The sequence below is a fragment of the Cryptomeria japonica genome, chromosome 8, assembly GCF_030272615.1.
Source record: "Cryptomeria japonica chromosome 8, Sugi_1.0, whole genome shotgun sequence".
Lineage (NCBI taxonomy): Eukaryota > Viridiplantae > Streptophyta > Pinopsida > Cupressales > Cupressaceae > Cryptomeria > Cryptomeria japonica.
In genome coordinates this window covers 555,846,812-555,873,468 of record NC_081412.1, presented here as the reverse complement: position 1 = coordinate 555,873,468, position 26,657 = coordinate 555,846,812, and positions in this window count along the sequence as shown.

Below are 26,657 nucleotides of genomic sequence, written 5' to 3'. Positions count from 1 at the left end.
ATCAAAGCTGATCCTGAATCCCTATCAAACTATCAAATTTATGCTTCTAGTACTCTTGAGCTTTTCATCAATATCAGTCTTGCTTTCAATTGTATGTGTGCACTTGTAGGTGAGATCTACAAATCCATTGAAGAGGAAAGAAGAACAATGGAGCCGCATGGAAGAAGCATCCAAATTGTCATCTGGTTTGCGTGATCTTTGTGTTTGAATGCTTTGTTTTTATGTCTCTATTGAGTGTGCTTAGGATTAGATCATTGCAATGTGTGTTTGTGATTGAGCTAATAATGATTAATATGTCTTTATATATATTGCTTTGATGATTCCTAATTCTGATGCTACATTAATTGGTGAACCCGACATGAAAACTAACCTTCTAATCCTCTTTATGGTGTTTTGAGTGCTTTCAAGTTGTTTTGTAGGTCAAAAACCCAAAAACAGGGTCGTGCAGGGTATTCTGGAGACTTCTGCGCCTGTGTAAGACAACTTGCGCCTATGTCAAACATTCTACGCTTGTGTAGGGGACATTCTGGGCTTGTGTAAGACATTCTGTGCTTGTGTCAGACATTCTGCGCTTGTGTCACCTGTGTAAAGTCCAGAACAGAGGTAAAAAAATGCAGTGTTTACTTGAAATTTGTTGTGTTTTTGCATTTTGTTTTCTATGCTTTGGATTTTGGTACTAATTATCTATGTAGAATCTTGGCATATGCATGGAAAAGACAATAAATCAAACTACTAACATGCTTTGTGCAGATTCGAAAGTCAAAGAATAAGCGTATCAAACTTCTAACTTAGGTTTTTGCAGGTTGCCTTGGAGAAACAACCAAACTTTTTGTGTTTTTGATTTTTAATTAGGCACTTAGTGATTTATAAATAGGTTGGAATGAACATTTGTTTGCTTTGATTGTTAAGTGTGACATTGGAGTAGGAGAGTATGCTCTCATCCTTCATAGGGTGATCAGAAATCCAGATCTTCGATACCATGCTTGTGTTGTTGATTGTTTGTCACCCTTAGAGGGCCTGCCTTCCCGACCACTTTGCTTTTGCAAGAAAGTGATAATCGTGAGAAGGGAACGACCCAAAGTGAGTATGGCTAGAATACCTTGGCATTCTAACTCACTATAAAAAAATACCCGATGAGCGAAAGCTTTGAAGGAAGTGTTACATGGGAATTGCAGTTACTTGGGAAGTGATGACCCTTGAACTCTTTCTCATATCAACATCTAAGTAGGGCCTATTGGTCTAAATCATGCTTTCACGACTACATTTGTTTGGTATCTTGATGGGCTTAATGTCTCAATCACGCTTGCGTGACATCAAGGATTAATACTTAACATAAATCCTTACTAAACACCTTGTTTTTAGAGGCCAAAAATCCTTCTAGTTGCTTGAGAAGGACAAGTTCGGATACTTGGAAGAGATACTAAGTTCTCCATGGGGAGATTTCCATGGGGACTGATGCTTGGCTGCCTTGAGAAGTGAGTGTCGTGGAGGGGAGCCTGTGGGGTCAAGCATCTATGTATTCTCCTTGAATCTCATAATGAGTCTACCTCTCAAGTACCTAATGTCCTTGCCTACCATAAGAAATGTGGGAATGAGCATGATTGTCTTGAGTCTAAGTTGAAATATCTTGTATTCTTTGCTTGTCAAAAGTTGAATTGTATCTCATTTCAAGAACAAGGCAAATTGATCTAACATAAGATTAAGCACAAGAGACATTCATCCAACAAAAGTTCAACAAAGTTCAAAACACATCTTCCAATATGATGATCAAACATTGTTCCAAATCTTGTCTTAACATTCATGTCACTTACATTTAGGCTCATCCTAGGTTGCATTTTGCAAAGCTCATTGTCAAGTATCAAGGTTAGATTTCACCTAAGTCATACTCCTTTGCATATCAATAAGGGTCATCCATTTGCATATGTCCTCTTGCATTAAAGTCATACCATTGTCATACATTTATATTTGCATACCCTAAGTCTCAGCTTAGGTCATTATCATATCATATTAGGGTCACTTGCATACTAATTGCCCCTTTGCATATAGTGTCAAAACTAGGTCTTGTCATACTTGAGTAATCCAAATCTTTGATAAACCCTAAGTCATTGTTAAGAAGTCTAGACCTTATCAAACTTTTATCTTTTGTCATTTCATCAAACCTAGCTTAGTATCCAAGCATATAGGGGAGACACTGTCATCTTGTCCTTTTGTCCCTTGGTCCTTTTGTCCTTTGAGGTCTAGACATCATTTCAATTTCCTAAGGGTCTCTTTCTTAGATTTGCATTCCAAAAAGTTTGTCAAAATCTTCAAAAACAACAAAAACATAGATTGCATTCTTGCCATAGATTGCATTTTCACCTATTTAGTTTGCATTTAGTTGCATATCATACATCATCCTTTTAAAATAAAAAAAAATTCCAAAAAAAAAAAAATATTGCATTGCATAGTGACATGTCTATTGAAACAAGGTTCCAAGCACCAATGATGCAACAAAGTTTGACATATCAATCGACAATGCAATCACAATTCTATCCAACCCAACAACAAAGCAACATTGATCAAACTTTTTATGATGAAACAAATCTCCAAATACAAAAACTAGAGGAGAAACTAGCTCAAGAAAATGAGATTTTGGAACAAAGAGTGAAAAACATTCAGAAGAATAGATCACAAGTGTCCAAAATGTTTCAAAAATTTCTAGGTCAAAATCCAAATATCGAGCCAATTGATGTAAGATCTCTTCTTGAACGATCAGACATACCAGCTCTCCTCTCCCAAATAGAGATGATGAAACAATTTCAAGAAAAAAGACAACATCAATTTCAACATTATGTGCCTCCACTACAAGAACAAGAAGGTGTTTACTATCAATCAGATTTTCAAACATCACAAACAATCGTCCAACATATGCAACCAACACAATCAATGGTCCAATTTCAACAATATGTCCAACCCACTATACAATGTCAACAAATGGTTCAACCAATGGTGGAATATCAACAAGTTCAATCAACATATCAATGTCAACAACCGCAACCAAACATTCAAAAACAAAGGTTGCATCACACACCGAGCAAAGTTTCAAACATGTTGGAACAATTGAACCAAGTCCAATATCAAAACATGACATCAGAAGAGAACCAAATCTTTGCCAAACAAGTTCAAATTCCAGGTCCAATCATGTCAAAATCTCAAAAGAAAGGTGGATTTATTGCAATGCTCTTAAGGAAATGACCAAGTGAGTTCTTTGAAGAAGATCAAGATAATACACTTATGTCTAGCAATGCCTCATCCCCGCGCAAACAAATTGACTCTCCAGTGGCATCTATCCCTACACCTTTAGAAGTTTCACAAGAACCTTCTATATTGTCCTCATCAAACAATACACCCAAGGACGCAATTATCCAAGAGCTATCCATAATTGATTGCCAAGATAATCCAATTCGTGATGCACATCCTTGTCATGTTTCAGAAATACAAGACCCAATGCCACCATGCACTTTATTGCCATTATCTATTTTAGAGGACCCCATTCCAAGTCCCTCTTCCTCATGTTCAAGCATGGATTCCTTGCCAGAATCCATCACGAATGTTCAAAGTGCATTTCCTTCATGCCAAAACATTGATTCATTGTCAGAATCCCCTAGGCATATCCGAAGTCCAACCCCATGTCAAGAGGATAATTTAGAGCATGAAGAAATGAGTCCTAAAGAAAATCAAGATCAAGATCCTGAAACCTTATCATCCCATCCAATTGTTGACCAGGACCCCATCTTCCGAGACACTCACAATGATTCCCCTATTCTTGTCCATCCTATCCAAAGTCCTATTGACACTCCATTCCCCGAGCAAGATCAAGATATCCCAGTCCATCCAATCCCAAATGATCCCCTTCCATTTCATGAACACAATGTCCTTTCAAATCCCATTGACATTCCACTTCCTCAGAAAGATCAAGATATCCATTCCATCCTTTCCGATGATCCCATTAAAAGTCAAGAGCAAAGCACCTTTAAAGAGGATTCCAATGATCTTCCTCCTTGTCTAGATCAAATTATTCCTTCAGATCCTCTGCAAGATCCTTTTGTTCCTCCATCTCCTTGTCCTAATGCTCCATATACACTCCAAGAGGGCATTTCTTTTGATGATCCCATTATTTCTCCCATTCCATCTCTTGAAGAGCTTGACATTGAACCATGTCCACTACATAATCCTAGTCCCCCTCATGATCCTGATACCCCTCATGATCCTGATACCCCTCATGATTCTAACGTGTCAGTGCAAGATGTTCATGAACCCTTGACATGCATAATGGGTTCTTCCACTTTGGTGCAATCCGATCCACTTCAAGATCTCATTATTTCTCTCATATCATATCCACCTCATAATGGACTCACATCTTCTTCCCAGAGAAAAGAGTATCCTACAAGTCAAGATATTCATAAAGAAAAGGAGTAGATCTTCATGAGAAAGAATCTCTCCATATCAAAGAAGATCTCAAGGGTCATGTCTACACAACTCACTCTCAAGACGTTGGTATCCCTCCATCACAATCCAAACATATCCCTTCCCCATCATCGCTTCCATCCATTCTAGGTCCCTATATCCCCCCATCTCCTATGCAAGGTCAGCAAAGGCACACATCCTTGAGTAAATTCCATCAATCCAAAATAACTCCATTTCATTCATATCCATCCATGCATTCCTTTCCCCCTCCAAGCAATTTGGATGCCAAGTATAAACGTCATAAGTCTAGCAATCCACATGTATTCAAGGATCAACATGTCCAATATAATCGACATGTCAAAACAAAGAGCAATATGATCTATAAAGAAAAGGAAATATCCAAAAGGCCACAAAGGCCCACTGAGCAAAATAAAGTAAAGTCAAAATATATATGGGTTCCTAAATCCCTTGTGCAAGCAATGCACTCCAAGGAACCACAAAAGCATGAAAAATCAAAAACCATGTGGATCCCTAAGAAGCTCCTTGAAGCACAAAAAGAAACATCCAACTTAGCATCCAAAATTGCTATTCCTCCATCCAAACCTTCCAAGTCTATTTCTCCATCACCTCCTTCTTCCATTTTGGGCCCTTATGTCCCAAAATCCATAGCTATTCCTCCATCCAAATCTCACAATCTGAAATACATCTTTCCTCCATCAGTCCATCACCCCTCAAGGTGTGTGCCAATGTCGATCTTGCCAACATTTCCATCCACTCAAGCTCAATTCTTCCAATACCCTATCCATTATCCAATGCATATTTTGCATCCTTCGATCCCTTTGATCCAATCCTTTGCATAAATCCTCGCCTTAGTTTCATCTCATATTCCATGTCCTTATCCTACCAACGTCTTTGAACATACTTTTAAAGGTCATGGTCCATTTTTTTCAAGGCTACTATCCAAACAAAAAGACGCTTGAGTCCTTCTTCCATCCCCTATCATGTGTCCATCTTCTATTGAAAAAGCAAAAAAATAAAAAAAACAAAAAAAGAAAGACAAAAAAAAAGAAAAAGAAAAAAATAAAGAAAAAATAATTCATCCACCAGTGAAAACCTGGTAAATAGGCGCCTTGGGCAAGTACCATGATGAAAACCTGGCAAACAGGCGTCATGCGTAATCTATGAACTTCTTGCACACCACACTTGGGGGCAGGTTTCCTCCTTCATATCTTATTGCCCTTCACTATCCTATCGAACCCCTGTCATTACCCTCCATTATCCTATTGTCCCTCATGTCCATTTCCCCTTTCCACCTTTGATCTTGACAAGGCCGACGATTGTCATGAGCATCACGCATCTTTTTTGCAGCTTTCAGTCTATCATAGCTTTTGGTCTTTATCCATTTGCTTATTATAACCTTTCATCTATATTCCCTAGCTTATTACAACTTTCTGCCACTATCCCTCAGCCAATCCCGACCTTCAGTCCATGTCCCTTATCCATTCTTGGTCTTGCTTATCCTATCCATATCTTATCATTATTCCATACACACTCTTTTTCATTCCTTGATCTTGATCTAACATAAGGATGCAAAATTTAAACATGGTTTCAAAAACCTCTTGACATGTCCCTCATGCCATGTTCCTACTTTACATTGTCATATCCAGTCTCTTGTCCCATCACACAATAGCCCTTGAAAATTGCATCCGTATTGTCTCCATAATAAAAGGCCTTTGTCTTCCCTCTATCTACCAACATTTTAGAAAGCCTATTTATCCATTTGTCATATTCCTTGCCTTACTAGGCACTGGGGGAAAAATTTGAAATAATCTCTAAAAATTGAATAATGTCCTGAAATAATCCAAAAAAATCGAATAAAGCCCTGAAAAAAAATTCAAAAAAATCGAATAATGTCCTGAAAAAATTCATAAAAATTGAAAAATGTCCTGAACAAATCATAAAAATTGAATAATGTCCTGAAAAATATCATAAAAATTGAAAAAATCTTGAAAAAAGTCTTAAAAATTGAAAAATGTCTTGAAAAATATCATAAAAATTGAAAAAATTCCTAAAAAAAGTCTTAAAAATTGAAAAATGTCCTGAAAAATATCATAAAAATTGAAAAATGTCTTGAAAAATATCATAAAAATTGAAAAATGTCCTGACAAAATATCATAAAAATTGAAAAATGTCCTGAAAAATATCATAAAAATTGAAAAATGTCCTGAAAAATATCATAAAAATTGAAAAATATCCTGAAAAAAGTCATAAAAATTGAAAAATGTCCTAAAAAATATCATAAAAATTGAAAAATGTCCTGACAAAATATCATAAAAATTGAAAAATGTCCTGAAAAATATCATAAAAATTGACAAATGTCCTGAAAAATATCATAAAAATTGAAAAATATCCTTAAAAAGGTCATAAAAATTGAAAAATGTCCTGAAGAAATCCCTAAAAAGTCATATAAAGTCCTGAAAAAACGAACAAAAAAATTATAAAACTCCCAACAAACAAACATTTTGCAATAAATTATTCCTTTTGTGCATAAGATAGCTCACTGAGTATACATCCAACGACACCTAAAAATGTATGTTTGGACCATTTAAAAATTATTTTTTGCAAATGATAAAAAACCAAGTGCGTGACATAGGAGAAATGTTAATGCTACGCAAAAACCTAAAATGAGGCAATGTGCAAATGTTAAAATATGACCTCGCAAGCATTGACCATTTTTGGGTGTCTACATCATTTATTAGTAATCCAAATCTTTGATAAACCCTAAGTCATTGTTAAGAAGTCTAGACCTTATCAAACTTTTATCTTTTGTCATTTCATCAAACCTAGCTTAGTATCCAAGCATATAGGGGAGACACTGTCATCTTGTCCTTTTGTCCCTTGGTCCTTTTGTCAAACCTAGCTTAGTATCCAATTTATAGAAGAATTGGATAAATGACAAGATTAGCATGATGCAATTCAAATGGAAATTGCAAATCAATATGACAAATTATGCACTTTCCATGCACAATTTGATTGATTGATAATTGATGACAAATTATGACACATTCTATGTCAAAATTGATTGATTATCAATTATGACAATTTATGACAAATTGAAATGTCATTCCCATGGAATTAGGAGATGAAATAGGAGGGAAAAGAAATTAGAAATTAAGAAAATTAGAAAATTGAAATTGATGACAATTAGGAATTAGAAATTGATGGAAAAATAGGAAATTAGGAACTAGAAGAAATTAGGTAAATTAATTAACAATTTGTCATTTATTAATTAATTTACAAGAGGAAGAATAATTAGCCAATTAAATAAAGATTTAATTGTAATGAGAAGACTTAGGATTAATAAATAATTTAGTAATCCTAGAAGAAGAAATGACAAATTAGGTTAAATGAATAAATCATAAAACCTTAGAAGACGAATTAGAAATGCGAAAATGACAATTAGGTTGTGATTGAAGATAATTAATGTCACGATTTTGAATTGATAAATGACCAATGCGATAAACGATTTGATTGAGGTTGGCTGACAAAAATCAATGACAAATTGACCAAATTGACATGATTGGAAAGGACAAGGATCGATGACGAGTTGATCGCAATATGACAAGATTGACAAAAGGACAAAGATCGATGAAAAATAGATTGCAAAACAACAAGATTGAAAATGACCACGATCGATGACAAATCGATCGCCAAAATGAAAAAATCAAACATGACAACGATCGATGACAAATCGATCATAAAACGACAAGATTGATAAACCGATCGCCAGATGATAAGATTGAAAAGAGGACAAAACCCTAATTAGGATTGATGATGTCCAAAATGATAAGATTGATAATAAGATTGATAAGAGAGCCACGATTGATGACAAATCGATCGCAAGATTGACAGGAGGACAAAACCCTAATTAGGATTGACGATGTCTAAAATGATGACAAATTAGCACGCACATTGACGCAATAGGATAAGATTGATCCAAATCATGACCGGATAGTGTTGTCGACAAGACCAAATTTGAGGATGAGATGATTGAAGAATGCAGAAGAATGACTCTATGCTCGCAAATGATAAAGATCAAGTGCGAATAAATGACCTATCATCTATTATTCTTTGAAACAATGCTCAGAATCGCATTGTCTCAAAGAGGGGCAAAATGTAGACACCTAAAAATGGTCAAACGCTTGCGAGGTCATACTTTAACATTTGCGCATTGCCTCATTTTAGGTTTTTGCGTTGCATTAACATTTCTCCTATGATTTGCACTTGATCTTTATCATTTGTGAGTATCGAGTCATTCTTCTGCATTCTTCAATCATCTCGTCCTCAAATTTGGTCTTGTCGACAACACTATCCGGTCATGATTTGGATCGATCTTATCCTATTGCGTCAATGTGCATGCTAATTTGTCATCATTTTGGACATCGTCAATCCTAATTAGGGTTTTGTCCTCCTGTCAATCTTGTGATCGATTTGTCATCAATTGTGGCTCTCTTATCAATCTTATTATCAATCTTATCATTTTGGACATCATCAATCCTAATTAGGGTTTTGTCCTCTTTTCAATCTTATCATCTGGTGATCGGTTTATCAATCTTGTCATTTTATGATCGATTTGTCATCGATCGTTGTCATGTTTGATTTTATCATTTTGGCGATCGATTTGTCATCGATCGTGGTCATTTTCAATCTTGTCGTTTTGCAATCTATTTTTCATTGATCTTTGTCCTTTTGTCAATCTTGTCATATTGCGATCAATTCGTCATCGATCCTTGTCCTTTCCAATCATGTCAATTTGGTCAATTTGTCATTGATTTTTGTCAACCAACCTCAATCAAATCGTTTATCGCATTGGTCATTTATCAATTCAAAATCATGACATTAATTATCTTCAATCACAATCTAATTGTCATTTTCGCATTTCTAATTCATCTTCTAAGGTTTTATGATTTATTCATTTAACCTAATTTGTCATTTCTTCTTCTAGGATTACTAAATTATTTATTAATCCTAAGTCTTCTCATTACAATTAAATCTTTATTTAATTGGCTAATTATTCTTCCTCTTGTAAATTAATTAATAAATGACAAATTGTTAATTAATTTACCTAATTTCTTCTAGTTCCTAATTTCCTATTTTTCCATCAATTTCTAATTCCTAATTGTCATCAATTTCAATTTTCTAATTTTCTTAATTTCTAATTTCTTTTCCCTCCTATTTCATCTCCTAATTCCATGGGAATGACATTTCAATTTGTCATAAATTGTCATAATTGATAATCAATCAATTTTGACATAGAATGTGTCATAATTTGTCATCAATTATCAATCAATCAAATTGTGCATGGAAAGTGCATAATTTGTCATAATTTGTCATATTGATTTGCAATTTCCATTTGAATTGCATCATGCTAATCTTGTCATTTATCCAATTCTTCTATAAATTGGATGATTTTCAATCAAAGCTGATCCCGAATCCCTATCAAACTATCGAATTTATGCTTCTAGTACTCTTGAGCTTTTCATCAATATGAATCTTGCTTTCAATAGTATGTGTGCACTTGTAGGTGAGATCCACAAATCCATTGAAGAGGAAAGAAGAACAATGGAGCCGCATGGAAGAAGCATCCAAATCATCATCTGGTTTGCATGATCTTTGTGTTTGAATGCTTAGTTTTTATGTCTCTATTGAGTGTGCTTAGGATTAGATCATTGCAATGTGTGTTTGTGATTGAGCTAATAATGATTAATATGTCTTTATATATATTGCTTTGATGATTCCTAATTCCGATGCTACGATCCCAATAATGACTACCAAAAATCTTAATGTAAATCTTTATTCTATCTTTCTAGATTCTATAGTTCTCTTTGTTGAACTTCAGACGTTCTTTCTTCATCATGATCTACAAGATCTTATCCTCAAGTAATTAGGCTTTTAGGTAAAGAGGACCTAAGACGCTCTGATACCAATTGATGATATGATGAAAGAATAAGTATCTGGTAGATTACTAAGAGGGGGGGTGAATCACTAAATTGAAAACCTGATACAAACTCCCAAACTCAAAATCAAACTCACAAAGTAAACTTTCACTTATCAAGATCAATACTCAAGGATTACTAACATCAACCTATTTGACTATTAGACCAACTTATCAGTAAACAACTTCAATCTTGTAAACATAAAAAAAACTTAATCAAATATCAACATATTCCATCTCTCATTGCTTCCAGTTATCATGCCATATTAGGATAGTTAATTAGTTAATCAAATCAAAAAATAAGATCATAACCACAAAAGTATTCACCACTTGACACAAATATTTATATGTTGAAAACCCAAATAGGTAAAAACAACGGTCAGATGAGACTCACAAGGATAGCTATCTGAACTCTTCTGAAGTTCACCCTGTTAGGAGCCAATCCTGTTAAAGCTTTTACAATAAGTCCTATTAAGAACTAATTCTGGTAGAAATCACTCAGTTAAGGGATTTACAAAATATGCCTTGATGAAAAGAACAATACCCTATTAGGAGTAACCTCGGTAGAGGGTTTGAGAAATCCAAACTAATGGACCACCTTGTTAGAGGATTTAATAAGTAACCAAGCTTGTTAGAGCTTACCTGGTTAGGGGATTTAAATTTTGTTGTAATTGTTAGAAAACAATAGGTTTTATTGATCTATCTGAATAGCACTACATTTTCTTGATCAGATCCTTCTTAAGCTTCAATCTACCTTCACTTGAACTGCAAATCCATTCTCCGATTTGGCAACCACACACTCAACTAGTTTCTACCAACTTTGCCAACTCTTTTACAAAACAACTTCATCGACCTTAAATACAAATCAACTATGTCGGTAACACAATAAAAGCCTAATTCTCATCATCGAGATTACAAACAAGTTGGTACAATCTTGACCATTAGAAAGCATAACAATCTCTTCACATTCTTCAAGAAAATTTGAACCGCTCCATGATCACCACTTCATCGAACTTGTAACTCATCACATGCTATGCATTTGATGCAATCCACTTTGCTCCTTCCCAAGACAATCAAATGTGCCAAAAAAATTTGAACTTATCCTCATACAATGATCACACATGTATCCATCTTTACCACTCAACATTAGATCTTTAATCAATAAACTTTGATCAGTTAGGATTTACCAAAAACAACTGGTAGTGTTTACCAGTTACATAACATAGAAAGGTTTAACCTTATACACTGGTTTATAACATTTTCCATAAAGTTTATCACACCAGTTACAAGAAAAAAGCAATAACAACAATAACATCGAAAATATCATGAATACCATTACCAGTTCAATTGACATTAATGACAATATAACATATCATTAATGCAATCTTCATATAAATGCCAACATTGATAAAGGTGTGAAAATGACAAGCTAACACTTCTTTTAGAATGGAAATATTGTTTGTGTTAAGTGTTTCAAGACTAAGTGTAAAAGTAGCAAATAACTGATTATAACTTGAAATAGAAGCATGGGATGAAGTTGTGCACCTGAATTTGGCTATAATATGTCAAGATGAAGCTGCCTTGTGAATTTGAGAAAAAGTTGTTAGGACTGTGTTGAAAGTGCACACGGTCCTCTAAAAATTCCATGAGATGAAAAGGGTTTTTCCACCTCTATAAATGGAGTCAAAATTTGCAAGAATGGTTGTTTACCTACAACCTACATAGAGAAAAGAGAGGAAAGGGGTTGGGATTGGGGGTTTGCCTTCAGGTCAAACTCCAGTTTTGGAATTAACCAAATGATGAAAGAAAGTACTTGCAAGTAAATGTAAATGAAAGACTAAAATGTAATTCACCTAAAGAGAGGTTGTAAGAGAAATGTAGATAGAATTTCTCATGTGGAATGGAATGATAAAGGAGATATCCTCTTCAATGGTTGAATCCTTGACTTGAATGCAACACCTAGCCTTGAACAGAGACTTGAGATGCTCATTGCTTGAAAGGGATGCTTGAATTGTTGAATACGCTTGAATGCTTGATTGCTTGAATGTGTGATCAATTGAACCTCTTACCTATGCAAATGGGAGGGAAAATGTGACATATATATTTGTCAATTAGGGTTATTGGATTAATTTTTTGTCATAGGCTGACATATTAGGGAATGTTTTCCCACTTTAATCACAAAGTTCAATGCACTATTTGAATGAAGGGGCCCCAAGATAGGGTAGGGACAGGGGCACCATGCCCCTATCCTAGGGGGACAAGGGTGCCACACCCCTATCCTATCCTTATCCAGGACATAAATCACATTTTATGACATGCAGAGTGTGGAAAAAGTATAGTTTTCAGGGATTGAGCAAGTCACGGGTCTCTAATTAGGCTTGGGGATTCAATTCACCAATGTGAAGACCCCAATGTTGTAAAAAATTGCAAGGGTCACAATTTTATGACACTACATCTGGATATATTCAAGTACATATAGATCTAGTAAACACCTTTTGATTTTATTCTTTCATTCATTTTTATTTGCCTTGACTTTGACATTCTTGTCAAAGGGGGAGAGGTTGGATCTAAAAAATGTTAAGGGACATAAGAAGTAATGTATAGCTCAAGGGGAGAAGCCTTCTAAAATTATTTTTGGGGAGTTTGTGGATAGGAACCGAAACAACACTTCAATGATCCATTTTTCAAATGAGTGTTGCCATCAATGCCAAAGAGGGAGATTGTTGGCAATTGATGCTCATCTGGGATAATGGTGTTGTCATTGTTGGAACACACATCATTTTGGGTTGGATACTTAACCGGTACCCACTAGTATTCAAGAAAACTGACAAACTAGGAACCAATATTTGGAGGCCAACATAGGAGATTGATTCAGCAGGTTAAATAGGCAATGATCAGTGACAACGACCATAAGGATTAATATTTATATTTTTGTCTAGGTCGACATGTATGTAAGGGTATATAAGTCAGTCCAGTTAGGTTATGTGATATTATGTGAGCGAGATCTTGATTGATAAAATGCGAATGTCAAGATATGTAATTGGACTTGGTTGATTATCAAAAGGATTGGAAAGTGATCTAAGTTATCGGTAAGGAAGGATATAGTGTTAACCAGTATAGATAGTGCATAAACTGAAACTCATCCAGCATAGCAGATGCACATTCAGAGTTCAAATTTTTGTTTGTAATACAGTAAATTGGATCTGTAGTCAGTGAGGGTCCTTTGTGTTGAGTAGTGTGCTCTAGGTAGTGTGCCTGCCTACATTTGCAGGCCCCTCTTGTAATATTTATTCATTTGACTAGTGGATAGATATTGTGGGTCACCAATCCCACCGTGGTTTTTCCTCTTTGAGGTTTTCCACATATAAATCTTTGTGTTATGGTGTTGATACTTGTGGTTGCATTGTTATTACTTGTTATTTTCTTTTATGCATACCAGTTAATAAGTCAATCTTATAATAAGGATAAAAATTCTCAAACTGACAAAACACTAATTCACCCCCCCTAGTGTTCTTGGATTCCAACAGAACTCTAGCTCTAATACTACATAGAAATAGGCCCAAAATGTAGCTATAAATTAAAATAATAGTTGTGAACAAGGAAAAAGAGGGCACTAGTCAAATAGAAATGACTAAAATATAACAATCTAGCTTTTATTTATTCAATCCACTAGCATACAACCATTGTTGGCAAAAATACAGCAAACTAAGAGGGGTGGGTGGTGAATCAATTTACTCACAAATACAAAGCTCTCTACAACTTAATTGACAAATCTAATAAGATAATTAATAGTTAAAACATGAAACAACACCACATCAATAACACACATAACACTAAGGTTTTTGACATGGAAAACCCGATTAAGGGAAAAACCATGGTGGGAACCTACCCACAATGAGATAATACCCCATTAGGAGTAAGTAAAATATTACAATGGGGAATGCACATACATTCAAGCACACTACTCCAAATAAGAAACCTAGAAAGGCTACAACCTTTAGGGAAGGTTCACTACCTTACAAGAAGTCTCATTGACTTACAAAAGCATTCAGATTACATTTGGAGAATCATGGACTGATGAAATAGTATCTCAACATGCCTGAGTATAGTTTTGGTTGAGCTCATTGTCTGATCTTCAATTCACTTCTCCGCAAATTCTGTTAATTGATTATATCATTATTCTCACACATAAATACATTTTTCAATGATCAGATGCCTTACACAATGATTATAATGCTTTTTTATACACATTATCAACCCATGAAGTATAGGTCGGCTTCACCATACATGACACTTATAGAAATATAATCACACATGCCTCAATAATGCATGTGGACCAAAACAATATCAGCTAAGATGTATTATGGACCTAAACAACCACCGCAAATGTGAAATACATCCAAAAATTATGCCTCAATCAACCGCAACATGCTACAACATCATGAATGTTGCATAATACAAAGAACATCATCAAATCAAGAAAATATTCAATAATGTGCACAAAGATCAATGCGGACCACCAATACAAATATAAAATAATCTAGAAACATCCTTAAGCAATGGGAATTGCACTGCAACAACCATAACAACTTGGAATAGAAGAATCATCATCATTATTACATCGGAGCACAAGAACATACTCAAAACTGATTGTCAAACTAAAAGATTTTCTTATGAACATCCAAATCATGAACCAATAGAACAAAGAACACACATTAACATCCCAAACACATCCCACAAATCCATAACTGAAGATGTTACAATTCTAGAGCACAACATACAGATTTAACACAACCTACAACACTAAACCACTAAAATATCAATCACAATATCGGATCTCATAACTTGCTCAAATCAACATGTGGTCCTTTGAAACTAATGCTAAATCAACTAGAGATACATATGAAAAAACTCATTAAGCCACATCAGCTCATCTATAATACACAGGCTCAACCAACTCAACCAATCTCACTGCAACACATAAACACATAACAACTCCAACAATCTCCACATGAACAAACTCCACACATGAATATGTTGACATCAATGAAAATATATCAGCAAATGTCCAACAATCTCCCAACAATCTCCCCCGTTGGTATTGATGGAAACATATGAATGTGAAAAACAATCAATTTGCAAAGAAATAATCAACTCACAACAAAATCTTTGAGATCAACTCCCCCTTTGACAAACAATTCAAAATTATAATCATAAATTTCTTTAATTTTTTTCATGTTTCTCTCCCCCTTTGACATCAATGACAAAGGTACATGAAAAACATAAATTACTCTCCTTTTGGATTAGCATACAAATATAAACAACACTGACTAGTCCTACTGAGTAGCAGCCACCACCCATCAATCTAGATCACAAGATATCTCTGTGAAGCTCACCGGACTGATGCAAATCCATGCATCTTAGTTCTCATCAGGAGGGGAAATTTCCCCCAACTTCTCCTATAGATACTCAAAAGTATCTTTAGACAAAGGCTTTGTGAAAATATCTACAATTTGTTCCTTGGTAGATAAAAACTCCAATTTGACTTCTTCCTCACTCACCTTCTCCCTTAAGAAATGATACTTGATAGATATATGCTTTGTCTTGGAATGTAGTACCAGATTCTTGGAGATATTGATAGCACTTTAAATTTCATAATATATAGCAATAGGATTATCATAATCAATTCCTATATCCTTCAACATCCACTTCATCCAAATTACATGAGTACAATTGCTAGCAACAGTAATCTATTTAGCTTTTGTAGTAGATAATGATATAGAATCCAACTTCTTACTTTCCCAAGAGACCAAATTATTAGCCAAAAATAATGCACCACTTGCAGTACCTTTCTGGTCATCGATATCACCTGCCCAATCAACATCTCTAAAAGAACTCAAAGTAAAATCATCATTCTTAGGATACCATAAGCCAAAATCAATTGTCCCTTTCAAATATTTGAATATCCTTTTCATAATAGTTACATGAGAATCCTTAGGATCAAGTTGAAATTTAGAAACAAGACATACCACATTCATAATATTAGGTCTAGTTTGTGTCAAAAACAACAATCCACCAATCATAGATCTGTTTCTAGTCTAATTAGCTTTTGAAGATTCATCTTGTTTTTTATAACTTGCATCCAGTTTCTATAGGTGTTCCAACAAGCTTTGAGTCATCGAAACCAAATTTCTTTAGCAATTCCTTTACATACTTGCTCTAGGGGATTTGTAAATTCATACAATGCTTTCTTCGATCCGCAAACCATGTCCTTTTCATCTGTCAGCTGAAATCCATCTAGTTTCTCAATGTAGACTTCTTCCAAATCACCATTAAGAAAGGTATATTTGACATCCATCTGATAAACCTTAAAATCTTTATGTGCAACATATGCAAGAAATAATCTAACAACTTCAATTCTAGCTCCTATAGAAAATGTCTGCTCAAAGTCAATTCCTTCTTCTTGTGAGTATCCCTTACACACAAGTCTATCTTTGTTTCTAAAAACTTCACCCTATTCATTCATCTTATTTTGAAAGACCCATTTAGTATCAATCACATTTCTATCCTTAGGTCTAGGAACAACCTGGCATGTCCCATTCTTCTCAATCTGATTAAGTTGATCTTCCAAAGCTTTAATCCAATTCTCATCTTTAAATGTTTCATCAACATTTTTAGGCTCGATTTTAGAAATCAAACAAATTTCTTCTACAAGTCTTTTCCTAGTATTCACACCTGTATTCTTGTCACCAATAATCTATTTCTCTAAATGATTCAATCTCACATACCTATGAGTCCTAGGATTTCCTTGATTTTTTAGTCTCTTGAACTCCTTGATTAGTATTAGCACCTGCACCTTCTCCTTCATCCTTTGTCTTTTTCAAATCTATCTAAACTTGGTTCTGGTTCCGTACTTGCTTTTCTTTACCTATATGAACATCTTCATCATCCGAATCATATCCACAAGGTGTCACCTACTTGATTTTTTCTTCATCAACCCTCACGTTAGCACTTTTAACACTTTTATCTGAGTCTTTTGTTATAACATCGATAGGGTTTACTTCTAGTAGAATAACCAAGAAAAATTCCTTCATCACATCTAGCATCATATTTCCCAAGATCTTCATCTCTTCTAATGTAACATCTATGTCCAAAAATTCTGAAATATCTAATAGTAGGAGGATGACCAAACCATAACTCATAAGGAGTCTTACCAGTATCACCTTTTATATTTATCCAGTTAAGTGTGTATATTGCAATACTCACAACTTCTCTCAAATATACATGCAAAACATTTTCTTCAATCATCACGGGTCTAGCAACTTCTTGAATGGTTCTATTTTTCCTCTCCACAACACCATTCTATTGGGGTCTCCTAGGAGTATATAATTGTCTCCTAACACCATGTTCTTCACAATATACATTAAAATCACCGAAAGTCAATTATCTACCTCTGTTAGATCTCAGACATTTCAAATTCAGTCCAGTGTCAGTCTCAACCATAGCTTTGAAAATCTTGAAATTTTCCAATGCTTTAGATTTCTCCCTTAGGAAGGCAACCCACATCATCCTTGAATAATCATCAATCAACAATATGAAATATTCATCACCCTGCAAACTTCTCACTCTAGAAGAACCACATTAATCAATATGCACAAGATCCAACAATCTATTACAATTATATTGTTTTCTCTTAAAATTAACTTGTCTACTTCCCTAATTGACATTATTTACATACCGGATTAGAAGGTTTCATCAACTTAGGAAAATCTCTCACTGCTTGAGTGGAACTTATCTTAACCATACTATGAAAATTTACATGACACATCCGTCTATGTCATAACCAAGTTTCATCATTATGAAAAATCAAACAATTTTTACCACTAATATTCAAGTGAAATATATTACCTTTATTCTTAGTACCTAATGTAATTTCAGTTTAAGAGCTACTCAAGAACTTACATCTGCCATTCTTGAATTGTAAGTTGTATTCATTATCAACCATCTGACCAAATATCAAAAGATTATGCTTCAAGCCTTTAACATATAGGGCATCATCAATGTTATTCTTACCATCAAGAGCAATAGAACCTCTACCATAGATTACACAAGCTTTGTTATGACCAAATCTTACCACACTGCCATCATACTTTTTCATGTTCACAAAATTACTCTTATCACTTATGATATGATGAGAGAAGCCACTATCAATAATCCATTCATCTTTCTCTTCAACTTTAACAACTAGGGATTTTTCCTCATTAATGTAGCTTACAGAATCTGTACAAACTGGATCATCTTCCTTGATAACAATGAACACAAATTCTCCTCTAGAATTTCCTTTATCAGATTCATCATCTGTTTGACCTTCATACGCAACATAATAACGCTGATTATGATATCTAGACTTATATGGCTTAAATGGCTTCTTAGGATTCCTATCTCTTTCTGGACAGCTTGATGCAAAATGTCGTATCTTATTACATGAAAACAATTTAAGAGGTAAATTTCCTTCATACTTACCGACACCCTTTGGGAGTCTTCTAAAAATAAGTGCTTCCAACTCTTCAAGCTCTCTTTCATCATCTTCCATCTCTTTTATCTCTTTCTCATATCTAGATACTCTTGTAGAACTTTTTTTGAGATCATGTTTCTGCTTCTCGAAAATAGTATCTTTGAATACAAATTCAATTTAGGAAGAGAGTCGCCAATCTCACTCAACTCAAAAGAAACAAATTTTCCAACCAACATGTCTCTTGTCACACTTGTCAGATGCTAAATCTCATTAATAGTAGAAGCTTTATGTTTGTAAGAAAGAGGCAATGATCTCAACACTTTAGCAACAATCTCAGATTCTTCAAGGACTTCACTGACACATCTAATACCACATACAAGCTTATTCACTTTCTACTTAAAAGAAGTAATATTATCATCTTCACTCATCTTTAGGTTCTCATATTTTCCTTTCAAGCTCTACAACTTAGCAACTTTCACATGACTGTCACCTTCATGCAAGGTTTCCAACTTTACCCAGATCACATGAGTGATCTCAAGATCCATCACATTAGTCATTTAAGAATCTATCAAGGCACTCAACAATGCTTCCTTGGATCTAATATTGTATTATGCTTCCTTCAACTCATCCAGAGTAGTAGGAACATTATGACAAACATTGTAGATGTTCTTAGTGATCTTCCAATATTCTTCTCCAATGCATCTTAAATGACATTGCATTCGGCTCTTCAAGAGAGTGTAGTTTGTTCCATCAAATCTTGAACTATCCTTCATAAAATAAAAGGTTGTCATCCCAAATCTCCTCTGTTAGGATAATCGATGAACAAATGAGGGGGTGAATTAGTTGTTAACAAATTATAACCTTTAATACACTCAATAACCTTTAACCAAATTAAGTACTGGTAAAGCAAAAATAGATACCAGTAAACACTGCAACTTAACAAATAAACAAATAATAAATGTGAAGAAACCATACCACATAACACCATGATTTGTACATGGAAAACCTAGAAAGGGAAAAACCATGGTGAGAATCCTAACCACAATCAGATGATACTTTTGCAGAAAGTATGTGTTACAATGATGGGGCCTACACTTGCAGGAAGGCACACTGCCTAGAGCATACTTCTCATTACAAAAAGAGTCTCATTGACTACAGAGAGGCTACAACCTTCTCAAGATAAATGGACAACAATCCAATAGAGTGAACTGCTAGAGATAGCATCTACCATGCCTGATTATATTCTTGGTTAAGCTCAATACTGGAGGACTAAATCCTCTTCCTTAATCCCAATTTGATCACCAATAATCGACAAAATCCTCTACCTAAATTATAATACAATATTCTCACATTACAATCCTTGACCATGAACTTTCCAATAACCATGATACTTTACAAAGAGTTTCTGCCTATTATTTATACAAACCCTAAGGCCTAAACTAATTAGGTCATCCACCTAAAAGATATTACAATAAGATCAACACATAAATCCTTTTACAATGATATGCCATGTCGGCTCAAGACCAAAACAACAATACCCAATCATAAAACATCTCGGTAACGTGTAGAGAATACGTTATCATGATACCAGTCCATAACTTAGATAGGTACCAGACCTATTTTGGGTCCACAATGCCAAAGCAATGTCTTCAAGTAGTTGAAGCATGATCAAATAACTTCTTTAGCATCTTGAAATCCATCTAGAAGTTGCACCAACACCACTTATGAATCTTGTCAAGATTCCTTAGTGAATGCTCTCCCGATAAAGCCTTAAACCAATGCCGATAAGGGTTTACCAAAGTGTATAATAGCATTCAATTACCAAGTCCATACCATCTGACCAAGACATGCTCCAAGAGAACGTACCACATAAAATCAAACATATCCCATAGATCCAAACATGTTGAAAGTGTTCAACAGATAGTCTCATCTACTGGTAACACTAGATCTCCTACCGGTAGCCAAAACCTGTCTACCGGTGTTGGTAACCAACCATATCAGCAGGTGTTGACATCAATCACAAAACATCAATGCAACACATAATTAATTCATCCATAATTTCAACATCCTCAAGAGGTCAAGCTTCTTTTGGAGGATATAGCTCTGATACCAATTGTTCTCAACAATGCAACAAACTAAGAGAGGGGGGGTGAATAAGTTTGCTCACAAATACAAAAATTTCTACAACTTAATTCATAAATATGATTTGATAATTAATAATTAAAGTATGAAACAACACCACATGAATAACACACATAACACCTAGATTTTTGAAGTGGCAAACCCAATTAAGGGAAAAACAATGGTGGGAACCTACCCACAATGAGATAATACCATCTTAGGAGTAAGTGAAATATTACAATGGGGAATGCACATGAATTCAAACACACTACCTAGAGCTCATTGCTCAAAATAAGAAACCTAGAAAGGCTACAACCTTTAGGGAATGTTCACTGCCTTACAAAAAGTCTCACTGACTTATAAAAATATTTGGATTACATTCGGAGAATCATGAACTTATGAAGTAGTTGTTATTGTGAGGATCTGGTTGTTACTAAGAGGGAGGGGTGAATTAGTAACAACAAAAAAATGAAATATTTTACCAATCTGCAAATACTTCTAAAAAAAAGTTCATGACCAGTACTGATAACTACTCAATCAGTCACTTAAAGCAGATTTACCAGACTACTCATTCATGTGTTCATCAACATGTAAGCAATTTAATGATATCAAACCCACACATAAACAAATAAACCACCATATGAACATTGATATTTTCATGTGGAAACCCAAATGGGAAAAACCACGGTGGGAATTGGTACCCACAAAATTTGTACTCTTTCAGAATACCCCCTATTAAAGGCCTAGCTCGGTTAGGAGCTTTACAATAATGCCTGGTTAAGAGCATACCCTATTAGGAGTCACTTGGTGAAGGGATTTTAACCTCAGCCCTATTAGGAGCTCTACCCTTTTAGGAGTAACCTTGCTAAAGGATTTAAACTCAAGTTAATGAGCCACTCGATGAAGGGATTTACAATATCAGGCCTATTAGGACCTACCAGGTTAAGGTATTTTGATATCGCTATAACTGTTAAGGAACAACAAGTAAATGATATTATCATAAAACTCTTTTCTTGTTACTACAGATCCATTTTATCTCCAATCTACTTCTCACATACAGACATCTTAACTTGGTTCAATACACTCTTCTTCTCTGATCACCAACACAATAAACCTTCTCAAACTTGACCTAAATACACTTTATAACTTAGTCAGCTACATAACCCTAACTTACAATGAATTTACATCATAGATCATATCAGATCATTATAAATCATTACAAATCATCATACAGATCATTACAACAAATTTTTAGACAATTAGAGTCATTGAATGATTATAACACATCATCACACATCAATCTAATAAGCTGTCAAACCCTTAACACATTATTCTAAGCACTTCTATGTTTCCTAAGAAATTTGATCCTTTTATGCACTCAAACAATATCTTATCACTTCACATGGATTGTGACATGTCACCACTAAGTTAAGAACATGAAAACATTCACCGTCAAACCATAAAACATCATCAGCTAAAGCTCTTGTTACCGGTTCTCAAACCCTACACTGAATATACAACAATCAGTTACAAACATGACTTCCAGATCTCAAAACATGATGTGGTTCCATCCATAGACTCATTACAATTCCATAATCATATAGTCCAATCCACAACACCTAACTCAACACGGATCTCTAACACAACCATCTCCTTCTCTATTCTTGCTTGCCGATTAACTGCTACTTAGAAATTTTGTTGTCCAACTCAATCCATTACCAGTTAGGCTATACAGGTAGACTTAGATTACTTAGATGACATACCAAACATAAACAAACATGGTTGCCATCAATGACAACATAAATAACTAATCATAAAGTCATCATATCATAATTATATCATCACCAATAGTCCATCAATATATCATCACCAATAGTAAATTAATCGCCTCATATGAACATCATCCTTTACCGGTACATCATCATCTCCATCAATTATGCCAAAATTCCAACATTCTCCCCCTTTGGAATTGATGGCAACACTAAAAGAATGCAACATCTAAAACAATTGACTGGTGAGAAATACCAGGAACTCATCATGCCATGTTGCACTGATCTATGCTTCACTTGATCTTCTCCTCCTTTGTATTACCTATCCCTATCATTGTGCTTCTCCCATTTCATTTTTATTCTCCCCCTATGATAGGAATGCCAAAGGTGAAAAGGTATCTTCTATCTTTATTTCTGCTGCTAATATCTCCATCATCTCTGTGTCCCTCATCTTAGTTGTTCCCCTAAGGAGTAGCCCACTTCTCATGAATCCACAATGAAAGATATTCAATGAGTTCACTAGATTGATTCTTCCATATCTTTTAAGTTGATCTTGGGTAGGGGTACAACCCCTAGATTTCCTCTAAGATATTCAAAGGTTGCCTTAGGCAATGATTTGGTGAATATATCTACCAATTTTTCCTTACTTGACACATTCTCCAATCTCACTTTCTTTTCTTGTACTCTTTCTCTCAGAAAGTTATACTTCAATTAAATATGTTTAGTCCTAGCATGTAGTACCAGGTTCTTTGAAATGTTTATATCACTAGTGTTATCACAATGTATGATCACTGATTCTGTCATATCCTTCTTGAATCCTTCCAAGACATGTCTCATCCATATAGCTTGTGTACAATTCATGGATGCAACCACATACTCTGCTTCTATTGTAGATTGAGATATACAAGTCTATTTCTTACTGGTCTAAGCTACCAGTCTACCACCTAGAAAGAAAGCTCCATCGGTTGTTCTTTTCCGGTCATCTACATTTATTTCCCAATCAACACTAGTGAATATGTACAAAGAGAAATTCACTCTGTATGGATACCAAATTCCATAATCAACTATCCTCGAAGATATCTGAATTTTCTCTTCACTACTGTCATATATGTCTCCTTAGGGCTCTTCTAAAATCTTGCTACTAAACCAACTACATGGACAATATCGGGTCTACTATGGACAACATAATGAAGTTTCCCAATCATAAATTTGTATTACTTCTCATCCACTAAGGGTGAATCATCTTCTTTTGACAATCTACAACCTATAACCATAGGTGTTCCAACTAGTTTATAGTCTTCCATTCCAAAGGTCTTTAACACTTCCCTCACATACTTAGATTGACTAATAAAAATTCCACCTTCCAACTGTTGGACCTGCAAACCAATGAATAATTTTATCACATATCAGAGACATCTCAAACTCTTTCTTCATCTCATCTGCAAAAGTCATACACATATCATCATTTCCTCAAAATATGATGTCCTCAATAAATACTTCTACAATCAACATCTTGCTTCCTTCAGTTTTCAAATAAATATTGTTGTCCTCATTGGTTCTCTGAAATCCTCTCTTAATCAGATGTGCATGAAGTCTCTCATACCATGCCCTTAGTACTTTCTTTAATCCATATAATGCTTTATGTAGTTTTCATACCATATACCTATCTTCTAATAATGCAAACCCATCCAAGTGTTCAATATACACATCTTCTTCAATAATACCATTAAAAAATGTTGACTTTACATCCATTTGGTAAGTTTTAAACCTTTAAAAGTTGCATATGCAAGTAGCTTTCTAACACCTTCAATCCTAGTAACTGGTGCAAAGGTCTCTACATAATGTACACCTTCTTCTTGTGCATACCCTTTGCAAACTAGTCTTGGCTTGTTTCTAACAACTTCTTCATTCAGTTTGTTTCTAAATACCCACTTTGTACCAATCACATTTTTATCATCAGGTCTAGGAATAAGTGACCAAGTGTTGTTTTTCTCAATCTGATCAAGCTCTTTATTCATTACCTTAAACCAATCATCATCCATCCTTAAGAGCTTCTCTCACTATATTTAGTTCAACTGTGGAAATCAGAGAAGAGATTTCTCTGATTTTTCTTCTAGTCTATACTCCAACATTCTTGTCACCTATTATCTTATCTTCATAATGATTTAACATTACATACCTAGGTATAACCTCTTCTGGTGCAATAACCTCTTCTTGTTCTCCATTTCCTTCATCTTCTATCTGTTGGCATTGGGTTGTCATTGATGTAAACTAGTATTGCAGGCAGACTATCGGTAGAGGTATGTCATCCGTTATGAAGAAGATTGTACAGGTATGGTGAAAGACAAATAAGGTATTGAGAAGATTAACATGAAAGCTTGTAAATAGGTATGGTGAAAAACAAGCAGTTGTTGAGACTATCAGTGACTTCACCACTATGAGGTGAGATGCATGTGTGTGTGAGAATGTTGAGTGATGACCGGTAGAGCTTAAACCGGTCTGGAGTTTGGCTACCTATTTATGATGAAGAGGCAAAATGTTAAAATAATCACAAACCACTGGAGGTGAAGATGTGATATCAGTGTAGTGTGCACTACTAGTTAGTAGGAGAAGAAGGTCTGACCGGTAAAGGCCTGTAATAGTATGAGTTTGTTGAATGTTAAAGTGTAAACCAATTGTGTGTTGATGAGCTAAGTATATGATCATTGTGATTCCATGTGGAGCTAAGGTGGCAAACATGATGTTAGGTCCCGAAGACAACTAAGAGGTGGGGGTGAATCAGTTGTCTAATAAATTTAAACCAAAACCATTTAACCAACTTAATGCTTAATACCGGTAAACCAGTTAAGTATGCTGGTAGACAATGTTAATAGTAAATTGCTATACCGGTAAAGATTAATGCATGAAACATAAACATAAAGTCATCCAAAACACATAACACCAATATTTGAATGTGGAAACCCTATAAGGGGAAAAACCACGGTGGCAAACCTTACCCACAATCAGATGATACTACTACAGATAGTAAGTGTACATAAATGGGGTCTGCACATCCAGAAAGGCCAACAATCTAGAGCTCACTACTCAATCACAAAATGGGAGTCACACTGACTATAGCTGGATGGTTAAATCCAATAAGAATGTATAGCACAAAATAGCATCTTCATATGCTAGATACAGTACCAGTGTAATGCTGATATGCTTCTACAAAAACCTAGCTTCACCTTCAAATGATGTCTTCATGTATACCTCTGTTTAATCTCACATATACCTTCTCACAATTCTTTCTCACATTCCACATTCGATCTTACAAATAAGATCTTACATTTATATCATAACCTAAGACAAATTTTAGTAGGTCGGCTCTACAAGATATTACAATAAGAACATTTTACAAATAATATAATATCCGATGCAATAACTGATTGAACATGTTGGCTTAATGCATTTACAAAAATAATAAATCATCTCCATAGCATGCCATACTGATCTAGAAAAGATAAACCTGTCGGTGTAACCCTAGGTAACCCTGGACCTATTTGCTGGTAAAAGCAAATATGCAAATATGAATATACCAATGATTAATTCTTCAAAACAAAGTGTACACATGATGTCTTCGACATTACCAAGTGTCTTCCATATCATTCCAAGTGCCAGTGAACATTATATCCTACCGGTGAACCATATACCAGTAACTATGCAATAGTTACTTGCTTGCTGGTGAATGTTGCTGGATCTCCAAAGTGCTAGTGTTTCAGTAGGTGTTGACATCAATGACAAAACCATACCAAAATACCAAAAATCTCCCCCT